Raw genomic sequence first — 11,078 nt, forward strand, 5'->3', positions numbered from 1 at the left:
GGTGACCTCCTATGTCTGCGTTGAGAAGATGGTGCTCCCACATTCTCTCTTGCATCCTCCAACAATCTGTCAGCTTCTCTTGTGCGCTTCCATCCATCTCGAGAAGACTCTGCGTGAGTGGATGTCTCCACTCCTGGAACCTCTGCATGCGCCTGCTCCGCATCAGTTTGAGGCTCCTCCTCCTTAGTAAACAATAGTTCCTCCACAACCTGTAGTTGAAGCTCCCTCTCGAGGGAAACTTGCATGGCCTTCTGCTCATCAAACTTGAGATCTCTGCGAACCACTATCCTCCAACTAGTAGGCAAGTACACCCGATAATTGTGAGGTGTATCAGTGTACCCCATAAATATCCCCAACTCTACTATCGGCTCAAGCTTCTTCCATGCATCCTTTGTCACATGGGAATATAACGATGGGCCAAAGATCCTAAATTGACCCACATCTAGTCTCTTACCAGAGAAAGATTCCTCTGGTGTCTTCATCCCAAGTATGCGATGTGGGCTTCTATTCTGCAAATAGACCGTTGTGTTGCATGCCTCAGCCCACAAGTGAAGTGGTAGGCCTTGGTCATGCAACATTGGCCGTGTTTCCCCTACAATAGTTCTGTTTTTCTTCTCGGCCACCCCATTCTACTATGGGTTATGAGGTGCCGTCAACTCTCGTTTAATTCCTTCCGCTGCAAAGAAGTCCTTAAACTCTTGAGAGACATATTCTCCACTATTGTCACTTCTCAAGGCCTTGATCTTTTTCCCTGACTCTTTCTCGACCAAAGCTTTGAACTCACAAAAATTTGTGAAAGTTTGGTCCTTCTTCTGCTTGAAATAAATCCAACATTTACAGAATAGTCATCAATGAAAATCACATAATTCCTTTGCTTTTCCGTGGATGCCATCGAGAAGGGTCCACACAAATTAGTATGAAATCGCTCTAAGATAGCCTCTGCTTGGCTATCTCGATCATGAAAGGAAGGCATGGTGTACTTTCCCAAGGTACAACCTTTGCATGTGTCAACTTGCTCAAGTTTACCTTTGGGAAGTCTTGTAGATATCTACTGTATTATCTTTAGAGCCACATGATGCAAATGTCCCAACCGCTTGTGCCACAACTCACCAATGTCTTAGCTTTGCACCAATTATGCTTTCGTACTCAATGTTGCACAATCATCTACCTCTAGTTTATATAGATTCTTCACCTGAATCCCTATCCTCTCGGTTTGACCCATGTCTACGTGTCTTAGGAACGCCTTTCCCTTACTAAAGACAACATCATAGCCTTTTTCCAACATCGCGACCAATACCAAGTTCTTCTTCAGTCCAAGCACATACTATTGGGTTGTGTTATACTCTTTCCACTACTAGCCCACATAGTCAACTGGGGGTTAGAAGGGGGTAGCATAGCGCTTTGGAAAATTTTGTTTTTTGGACCCTATATTAGGTTGGGTAGACCTACCTATGGTTTTGTGCATAATTTTTTCACATGGTTTTGGATGCGATGGTTTTCGTTCCATGGTTTTGGACACGATGGTATTCGGTCCATGGTATTGGATGCTTTGGCATGTATAAATATGTATTGTAACATTGAAAGGAATATAATGAAAAATCAAGCTGGTAGTCTCCGTTTTGGGATCCAGGGGAAAATATCTGTGTATATGTGTTTTCTGTGTTATGCTCTCACATTGCTTATTTTATGTGATTAAGAATTCGTATGCAAGTAATTTCTGTACGAGGTTAAAACCTACATTTGGTATCAGAGCTATTTTGGCTTCAAGGGGACGCCTTTGTTGCTGAGGGGTTTCGCTCGGGCCTGTGGTAGACCCTGTTCAATGGGAGATCTGTGGGATCAATTCTGGTGGTGAAAGAAGATGGCAAGTAGTGGAAAGATAAAGATTGAGAAATTTAATGGTCAGAGTTTTGAGTTATGGAAACTCAAGATGGAGGATATGTTGGTGGATAAAGATCAGTGGATCGCGATAGATCCAGGTACTAAACCAACGAGAGTGTTCGATGAAGAATGGAAGAAGTTGGATCGGAAGGCAAAGAGCACAATTCGATTGTGTGTCTAAGATTCAGTATTGTTGAATGTATCAGGGGACGCTACAGCGAAGGCTATGTGGGACTAGTTAGGGACTTTGTACCAATCTAAGTCTCTGGTGAATAAACTGTTCCTACAAAAAAAGTTGTATAACCTGAAGATGAAAGATGGAGACTCGGTGACAGAGCATCTGAATGCATTTAATACTATGGTAAGTCAGTTATTATCTGTTGATATTAAAATTTCAGATGAAGATAAGTGCATCAGTTTATTGTGTTCTCTACCAAATTCGTGGGATAGTTTGGTTATTGCAATAGGTAGCAATGCAACTGCCTTGTAGTTTGATGAAATAGTCTCATCCTTGCTGACAAAGGAGATGAGATGGAAAAATATGGAGAGCCAGAATGGTGATGCCTTGTCTGTATGAGGATGATCCTCGGAAAGAAACAAAACTAAGTCGTCGAGTGGGAGATCTAAATCTAGAGGGAGATATAAATCTCTTGGAAAACCTTTAAAGGTGGTTTGCTAGAAATGCAGAAAGGAAGGGCACTACAAAAGGGACTGTAAATCTAGAGCTCCTGACAAAGGAAAAGAGATCTGATGATGGTCCTTCTGCAGAGGTGAAAACCACCTCCGATGAAGGTGGGGATGTGTACTTAGCTTCTTCAAGTACACATGTAGATCACGAGGCATGGTTGATTGACTCAGGTGCATCCTTTCACTTCACTCCCCATAGAGAGTGGTTCTGCAAGTATGAAAATACGATGGTGGTGATGTCTTCTTAGGGGATGATAGGAAGGCCAAAATTGTTGGTCATGGAAAAGTAAAGTTGAAGTTGCAAGGTGGAAGGGTTAGAACACTTCTAGGTGTTCTGCATATTCGTACATTGGCCATAAATATGATTTATGTAAGCAAACTAGATGATGCAGGTGTAAAAGCAGTGTTAGAGAAGGATACCTACAAGATGGTTCGGGGAGCTCTGGTATTGATGCGGGGAGTTTAGATTGGAACTTTGTACAAACTGCAAGGTAGCACTATTGTTGATGGGTGCAACAGTTCCGTGTTTCCTGAAAGTGGAGCAGAAAATCTAGTGGTCTCTGGAAAGAAGACCATGTTGTGGCATCAAAGGCTTCGACATATTGGAGAGAAGGGCCTTCGAATAGTTCATGGTAAAGGTATGGTAGAAGGTATGAGTAATAACTCTCTAGATTTTTATTTCTGTGAAAATTGTGTATATGGGAAGTAGAATCGGGCGAGTTTCCCTCTAGTGGTAAGAGGGCGAAACATATATTAGAGATTGTGCATAATGATGTGTTTGGACCTGTGAAGGTTCCATCACTTGGTAAGTTTGTGTACTATGTATCATTTATAGATGACTTCTCAAGGAATACATGGATATATTTCCTTAAGAAGAAATCTGAAGACTTTGACAGGTTTAAAGAATTTAAGGCTTTGGTGGAAAACCAGACCGAGAAGAAGATAAAGGTGCTGAGGACAGGTAACGGTGGAGAGTTTTGTAGTAACGAATTTGAAGAATTATGTAAGAAGTGTAGTATAGCACGACAGAAGACTAGTCCATATACACCTCAACAAAATGGAGTTTCATAAAGAATGAACAAGATGTTGATGGAAAGGGCAAGAAGCATGATCAGCGGTGCCGGGTTAGGACAGGAATTCTGGGCAGAGGCGGTGCAGACAGCATGTTACCTGGTCAACAAATCACCTTCATCAGCGTTGGAGGATAAGACTCCACAAGAGGTATGGTATGGTAAGAAACCATTTCTTTATAATCTGAGGGTATTTGGATGTGATGCATATGTACATGTTCCAAAGGAGAAATGAACCAAGTTGGATAGTAAATCTGAAACGTGCATCTTTATTGGGTATAAGGACGGTTTAAAGGGTTATAAGATTTGGAACCCAGTAACAAGGAAGGTTGTGTACAGCTGAGATGTGGTGTTCAGAGAGGTAAAAGATGTTATTAAAAATGAAGTCCAACTAAAGGAACCTGAGAAGATAGAGTTTGAACTTAAGGAGGAAGAATCAGATTCTACAACAGAGGAAGAATCAGAAGATGAAGAGCCACAAACTCTAGGTGTGAGAAGATCAGTTTGAGAAAGAAGGCAGCCAGAAAGGTATAGTCCATCTACTTTTTGTTCAAATTTTTCTTTATCTATTACTGACGATGATCCCAGAACTGTGAAGGAAGCGGTAGATTCAGAGGATGGAAAAATATGGAAAGAGGCCATGGTTGATGAAATGGCATCTTTGCACAAAAATGAAGCTTGGGATCTGGTGGAGTTTCTTGCTAGAAGGAAACCCATTGGCATCAAATGGGTGTTCAAGAAGAATACAAATGCAGAAGGAAAGGTGGAGAAATAAAAAGCTCGGTTGGTAGCAAAAGGTTATTCCCAGGTGCCAGTAATTGATTTTGGTGATATTTTTTCTCCTATTTCCAAGGTGACTTCTATTAGACTACTTTATTTTTTGCTGCTACTTTTTACTTTGAGGTAGAACAGATGGATGTGAAGACAACATTTCTTCACAAGGATGTGGAAGAGGAGATATACATGAAGCAACCTGAAGGCTTTGCGGTGAAGGGTAAGAAATAACTTGTATGCAAGTTAAAGAAGTCTCTGTATGGGTTAAAACAATCACCAAGGATGTGCTATCAGAAATTTGATACATTTATACGGGGACTTGGCTTCACCAGAAGAAAAGCAGATCACTGTGTGTATTTTAAATTAATTGGTGACAATGTTATTTATTTGGTCTTGTATGTGGATGATATGTTGCTGGTTGGAAATGACAAAGAAATTATCGAGGATTTGAAGACTCATTTGTCCTCCAAATTCAACATGATGGTGCTGCAAACTACATTTTGGGCATGGAAATTAAAAGAGATCAGGCAAAGAGGAAGCTCTGGTTAAACTAGAGGAAGTATGTCGAGACAATACTGTAGAGGTTTAATATGTAGGATGGTAAACCGATGAAGGTTCCTATCCTGGTAGGTGTGAAGTTATCTATTGAACAGTGTCCCAAGACACAAGAAGAGGAAGAGGACATGTCCCGTGTTCCATATGCAAGAATGGTCAGTAGCTTGACGTATGCAATGGTCTGTACTAGACCAGACATTGCACATGCAGTGGGAGTATTGAGCAGGGTTATGTCAAAACCAGGGAAGGAGCACTGGACAGCAGTGAAGCGAGTTTTCAGGTATTTGTGTGGCACTAGTGATTATGGTTTGTGCTACTAAGGAAGACCAGGATTGGACAGAGTGTTCGATATTCGTGGCTTTGTTGATGCAGACTGGGCTAGAGATCTGGATCAGAGAAGATCTACAAGTGGGTATGTGTTTAACCTATTTGGAGGTGCAGTCAGTTGGATGAGTAAGAAAAAATCTGTAGTGGCACTATCAACTACAGAGGTAGAATACATGGCAGCCACTCATGCAAGCAAGGAAGCAGTTTGGTTGTAGAGATTGTGTTCAAGTATGGGGTTAGTACAAGGAGCTATAAGGATAGACTGTGACAACCAAAGTGAAATTTTCTTGGTAAAGAACCCTGCATATCATTCAAAGACAAAGCACATTGATGTTCAGTATCACTTTGTGAGGAATATGATAGAAGACAAAAAGGTGTTGCTGATAAAGGTGGACACTTTGAAGAATACTGCAGATGCATTGAAAAAATCTATGAGCTTTGAGAAGTTCTCTTGGTGTAGAGAAACAATGGGCTTTGTAGGGCTGGACAAATGACTAAGCTCTCTTTTGGCCCACTGTGGAAAGAAAACAACAAGTGGGAGAACATTGGGTTGTGTTATATTCTTTCCACTACTAGCCCATGTAGTCAACCAGGGGGTTAGAAGGGGGGTGGAGCCTCCCCTTCATTGTGCCGATTACGTATCAGGGGGGTCACAGGGGGTTTGAGGGGTGCAGGTAACCCCACTCTATGGTGTCCGGGGCAGCGCCCCGGAAAATTTTGTTTCTTGGATCCTATATTTGGTTGGGTGGACCTACCTATGGTTTTGTGCATGATTTTCGCACATGGTTTTGGACGCGATGGTTTTCGGTCTATGGATTTGGACGCGATGGTTTTCGGTCCATGGTGCTGGATGCTTTGTCATGTACAAATATGTATTGTAACATTGAAAGGAATATAATAAAAAATCAAGTTGGTAGTCTCGATTTTGGGTTTTGGGGGAAAATATCTGTGTATATGTGTTTTATGTGTTATGCTCTCGCATTGTTTATTTTCTATGTTTAAGAATTCGTATGCAGGTAATTTATATATGAGTTTAAAACCTACACATACATCAGATCCGTCAAGGTGAGAGGATCTCCATGCTCCCTCTGAAAAGCAACCGTGCCCACTCTTGAAACACTATACCTTCCGTCGTCACCCATCTCTATGCGCTTATTGAGGTCTTTCCCCTCCCAGGCACTGAATAAATTTTTATCATTGGTCATGTGGAATGAGGCTCCACTGTCAAGATACCAGACACAACCCATCATCAATGACACCATGCATGCGATGATGGTAAAGTCCATTTCGAACTAAGAGGCTAATGTCTCGCCTTCCGATCCTTCTGAGGATCCCTTCTTGGACTTCTTCGATGGGAAATTAGTCGCATAATGTCCCATCTTGTGAGAATTAAAGCATCTTACTTTAGACATGTCACCCTTCTTCCCTCCATGAAAAGAATTCGATTTGAAATGGGAAGCCTTCCCCTTCCCTTTCCCTGCCTTACTTGCTAAGGCAAAATTTTCTTCATCATCATTCTTGGATGAAGAACCATCTCGTGTGCTCCTCCTGATCTCCTCCTGCATAAGATCCGACCACAGTCATTCCCAATCTAGTAGTTTCTCCCTTCCATTCATAGAGTCCTAGTAGATATTCCAACTCTTTGGAAGGCCAAGGAGAGTGAGGCTCATCATATCATCATCAGCAGTAGTTATTCCCACACTGCCAAGCTCATCTCTGTAGGTGGTGAGATTGTTCAGATATGTGGAAATAGTATCGCCCTTCTCCATCTTGATTCTTCGAAGATTATCCTTGAGCGCCAATTTCCTTTGATTGCTACTGTTCTGGTAGAGGTCCTTCAATGTCTTCCACATTGAAAATGGAGTATCCTTCCCATGGAGACTCGATACAATATGGTCTCAAACTCCCTCGAGGATGATCCGTCTCGCCTTTGCCACACACTTCTTCCACATAGCCAAATCTTGTGCATTAGTTGAAGCTGGCTTTGGGATTTCTTGATCAATGAATTTCTTCAAGCCATTGTTTTCTAATACAACCTCCATTCTATCTTTCCATGCTATGTAATTCGAGCTACCTTCCAAGGCATACTTGAGTTTGAAGCCATAGAATGCCATTGGCCAACCTTGAAGTATGATATGAATTCAATTTGCACCTGCAACCCTGGACTTCAAACTTCGAATTCTCTTCTCAGTATACTGTTCACAGCTTTGATACCATGTAGAAAATCTGTGATAGGTAGGTTAACCCGATAATGCAATATAAATCAAAGCAGAATACTATAACCTACTACTACTATCAATTTGCAGAAGCTTAAAGATAGAGCTGAACAATATAACTAGAAGAAGAAGAATCAATGGCATAATACACATGAAAATACTTTGGGGAAATCCTCAACTAGAAACCCCACACTATTGTATTATCATACATGGTGGAAATACATAGGAATTATACAAAGCCTTAGCTCTCACAGCTAGCTAGCTCTCAGTACAATCCTCACAGATGCTCACAGGCAATCTTGGCTTCTCTCCAACCTTCCTCTCTGCCCTCCAAGCTACTATTTCCTTGCATTGTTCCTTGTGGATGATTTTCCTCTTACCAAGTGGAACACTCCCTTTAAAACTACGCAATCCTCAAGGATTAAATTCTTGACTTCATGCATGAGTTTTCTCCATGAGAAAACACATGAAACTGATAGTACACTGTCCTTGAACATTAATCTCAACTGGGTCTTTCTCAGAATAGACATGCATGAGTTTTTGATGAGGGAATCTTTAGTTAATTGGAGTAGCACTAATTGAGTGCATTAATGCATCAACTGACTGTTAACTCACTATTAGTTCCTCAAACAGTTTGGAACTAATTTAACTGAACTTAACTCAGTAAACTGAGTTAACTAATTACAACTCAAATATAACTCAATCTTATCTCCTTAATTTAAGGGATAACTATTGCATGACTTCAGAAAGACTTCTAACTTGAATTTATCCAACTAATTAATTTAAAATAAATTAATTAATTATTTATAAGTAGTTGTTAAGACTAAATTTGATTTTAATTCACAATTTAATTCAAGGACAAATTAAATTGGAATATTCTTGTTTCCATATTTCAACACATTTCCCTCACCCATTTTCCCGCTATGTTCAGCCTCCTACCAAACGCAATTTATGGACCTGGAAATTTCCAAACCAGGCAGCATAAGGTTATCCCCCCATCAGCCATAGTTAATTCCCAATTGGCATAGGATATAAACGTAGAACCAGGCATTTGCCACCAATTTCCTTCCCCATTTCCACCAGCAGTTATCTACCCCCAAGATATATTCCTATTTACCCCCCTCTTGCACCAAAGAAACCCCGACCATAACATCATTACAGTGGAGGAGTAGGGCCAGAAAACATACCAGAGTTCAATTGCAGGTCGTCTCTGAGCTTGGAGTTACACAGTCCATCTCCTTCTCGATCCACTGCAGCTCCTCCTTCTGCCAGAGGCATAAACTCTAACAATGCTCTCATGCCTACTGTGCCTTTCTTTACCTCTCACCTCACCTCATGTCTTGTCACCTTTCCCACCACCCTTGCATGCACTCATGCCAAGGGTCGATGAACCCATTGCCTTGAGCATGTGGGGGGCGACAATACTAATTTCAAAGGTGCCTATCATTAATATGACCAAGCTGTCCCAACTGTCAGATCGCATCCCAATCGGGGGCGTGATTTTCTGGGGGGCTACTATCCTGGCTTTGCATGTGATCCTGTTCTAGGATTTCCCCTAGGGTTTTGAAGTTTTCATCCCAAGGTTGGACTTGCCACCGTTTTTCCAACGTATCATTTTGGTGATTGCATCCCCAATTGGCAAGAAAGTCTACCCCTCTATTCCCCTCTCGTCGGACATGCCTGACCAGAATGTACTCAAACTTTGGAATTATTTCCCCTATTTCTTGGATGATTTGTTTTGTCCTCCATATTTGGCTGAGTTTGTCCCATTTGGTGCCATTGTTAAGTTTTTCCAGCGTGTTTATGACTAGGCTTGAGGCACCTTCCACCACTAATTTTTGGTATCCCATTCTGACATCGATTAGAAGTCCATGTCATGCTGCTGCAAACTCTGCCTCATTATTGCTGGCTATCCCACATGAGTCAGCATAAATTAGTTGAGTGCTGGCTAGGGGATCCCTAAAGAGGCCACCAAGGCCTACCTCTCGTTGGTTCCCTTTAGACGCCCCATCGAATTAAGCTTCATGAAACCTTCTTCAAAGGAGGTGAAATGAGTCCAGGATATCGATCATGCTGGGCTTTTTTGTCCAGGCTACGAAGACAATAATTTTCGGTGATAGATTGGTTTTCTGTAGGATACAGGCTTCTTAGCAGGGCATATGCCAATCTTCTTGGTGCCATTACTCAGACAGAATTGATTCCCTCATGTTATGGATTATTCCTTCCCACACCTTCTCCTAAGTTGTGGCTTTATTCTTAAAGAATTTATGGTTTCGCTCCTTCCATATCACCCATAGATTGAATCCTAAATCCAGGCCCCATGCTCGATTTAATACCGAGGTTGAGAAGATATGGCTTCTCCAAAGAAGAATTGTTTCCTTGATACTATTTTGATATCGGTCCATTCTTTCAAAAACTCCTTGCATTTTCCACCACTTTTGCACAGCAAACAGGCATGTATTTAGTATGTGTTCCATGTCTTCTCTGTGCTGCTGACAGAACCAACAAAAGAAGGGGCCCTGAAATACCCTTTTCTGCAATTGATCCCAGGTCAAGATCTGCCCTTTGCAAACCATCAAAAGGAAATGGGTATCCTTTGGCCACCATCCTCCCTTCCATATTTTTTTCCAAATGATGACTTGCTTGTCTTGATCTTGTCTTACTTGGATGTCATAGGCTTCTTTTATGGTGAAGTTCCTTTTGTGATGTACCCCCATCTCAAAATATACGGGTTCTGTCTGATCATTAATTGTCTCGATTTTAGTTCTTTGTCTAGAGTTGTCCATTGTTCAATCTCCATGGCCTGGTCCCAATATTCCTTTTTCTTCCATCTCCTCCAGCTTCCCATTCCTTGGTCTTCTTTCTAGAATTTCTCAACCAAATGAATATTCTTGTCACTGGTATATTGGTATATGTCCCTGAGATCTTGCCTATCTATCATTTGTTCCCTTTGTTGCCAAGAGTCCATCCAAAATCTTGTTGTTTTACCATCCTGTTTCTCCCAAAAGGCATGTTGGTTTATAAGATGTCTATTTTGGGCTGCCAAGTTCCACACTGTCAATCCTTTTGGGGGGTCTTGATATCTCAAGATATCCTTTATTCTCTCAGGAATATTGTATTTTCTTGTCCATATTTGTTTCCATAGGTCTGTTCCCCCTCCAATCCATCACCACCAGAGTTTTGCTCCCATTGTTTGATTCAAGATATAGGGATCTCTAAGACCTAACCCGCCATCCATTTTATTTTTTTCCAAGCCTTGCCATGATACCAGTGCCCACTTTCTGATCTGTTGAGCCCCTCCCAACAGGAATTTCTTGAATATATCCACTATTTTGAAACTAGGCCCTTTAGGGGTTGCCATGCCTGATAGTTGATAAATGGGCATTGATTGTAGCACAGCTTTGAGAAGGATTGTTCTGCCACCTAGGTTGAGGAATCTGAAGGCCCATCAAATTAGCTTTCCCTGTAATTTTTGGAGGATGTGCAACCAACAGGATAATATTAGAGGGTTATCCGATAGGGGCATACCCAAGTATTTGGACAGAAGGTTTCCTGTTCTAAATCCTAA

This window comes from Pinus tabuliformis, chromosome X, assembly GCF_031772625.1.
Source record: "Pinus tabuliformis cultivar Carrire ecotype Pingquan chromosome X, CPIR1, whole genome shotgun sequence".
In the NCBI taxonomy this organism is placed as follows: Eukaryota; Viridiplantae; Streptophyta; class Pinopsida; order Pinales; family Pinaceae; genus Pinus; species Pinus tabuliformis.